Raw genomic sequence first — 1,807 nt, forward strand, 5'->3', positions numbered from 1 at the left:
TGCCTTTTGAGCTGCTGCCCCAGCGCTGGAGCTCAGAGCAAGTGAGTCTCAGGCCCTTTATAGCCATAAGTTATGGGAACTTCTCTTCCTGGCTCTGGAACTCTGGGCTGGGGAGGCTGGGTGTGGGGCTGTGACCCATCGCTCCTTAGAGGGGACTTCTTCAGTAGAGATAACCTTCTTGATTTTCATCCATCACACATGGGTGTGGGACCAGCTGGTTCCTTGTGCCCACTCCTACCAGTCCAAATGTGACCTTTTCTTTAGTCTTAGTTGTAGGACTTCCATTCAGCTAGATTTCAGGAGGTTCTGAATGATGGCTATTCTGTAGTTTAATTGTAACCTGATGTGCAGGCCTTTGGGATCTCATCTGTACAGCTCTTTCCTTACAGAAGCTTTAGACTTGCTTTTGTTATGTCTGGGAGCAGGTGGCACTGAAAACTCTGAAAACTCTCACTTCCTCACTATCCATTATTTCCCTCTTTCTTCTCTTGGAGAAGTTAGGAAATCTCTAAGATTTCCTAACTTTTTGTCCCACAAGGACTGTAACAAACTGGATAGATAGATAGATAGATAGATAGATAGATAGATAGAGATAGATAGATGATATATAGATATATAGATATATAGATCTATAGATCTATAGATCTATAGATCTATAGATCTATAGATCTATAGATCTATAGATCTATAGCATTCTTGAAAATAGATTACCTATTTCTTTTCCTTCCCAATAACTTATTCTTAACCCCTTCCCCCAAATTTGGCTTTGGCATCACCTGCAAATAAAGTTTGTCATCTTTCAAACCAGTTCCAAATCAGAGAAACCTACTGAAATCAATTTGCATCAAAGGTCTTGGAAGTATAACTAGTGCCAATAAATATTAATGATCTCTGCTGGAGTGGTACAAACAGGGGTAACAGGGAGGCCTGCCATGTACCATTATGCCATTTCTGTGGTGTAAATACTCCAACCCTCACTGATTTCAAGCTTCCAATACGATGTCACTTATTGGACAGAGATGATAACAACTGGCTCATTCAAGCCAATACAGGTAGGCTCCAACACACCACGGGAACACTCAGCTAACTAGACCCAAACTTTTTAAATGTGTTACACAGCATAAACATGTTTCAAAACAGAGAAATACTTATGTGGCCACCCATTCATAAGTTTGGGGGCCCTCACTTTCATTTCTTACTCTTGCTTCTTGCAATGGCTATGCATTATCTGAGTAGAAAGTCAGGTACTTTTATGCTCTATGAATTTTGAATACAAAAATGTTTTAAATTGTTTTCAAGACCTAATACAGGTTAATGTTATTAGCTACTATTTAGAGCAAGTCTATCATCCTTCAACATAATCGCATTAAGCAGCGCCACTGCTCATCCTCACATTAACTGGATTACAATTGTCCCATTGCTAAGATTATTTCAAATTAAAGTGGACAAAGTGTTTGCAAAATATACGCTCAGGAATTACCCTGAGTTGGAAAAAGTTGATAAATTGTGGGAAGGAAATGGGCTGATTAGCAAATAAGAGCACTCAGGTTGTATTTCCTGATGTTTAATATTAATAGAATAATCATGCCCAATAAATTTTCCTTTGAGACATAATAAAGTTATTCAAACAGCTTTGAAATTCATAATTTAACATTTATAGCTCAGGTTCTTCCTCTGTCATGAAGACATTCTACCACATCTTGCTGTAAAAAGGCCTTGGTCACCTCCTAGGTAATAAATCCTTGGCGAACATGGCAGGCCAGATATCTTGTATTCTCCACAAAATCCAACATTCTGTAGTTTGCTA

The sequence above is a fragment of the Myotis brandtii genome, unplaced genomic scaffold (genome assembly GCF_000412655.1).
Source record: "Myotis brandtii unplaced genomic scaffold, ASM41265v1 scaffold344, whole genome shotgun sequence".
Taxonomy (NCBI): Eukaryota; Metazoa; Chordata; class Mammalia; order Chiroptera; family Vespertilionidae; genus Myotis; species Myotis brandtii.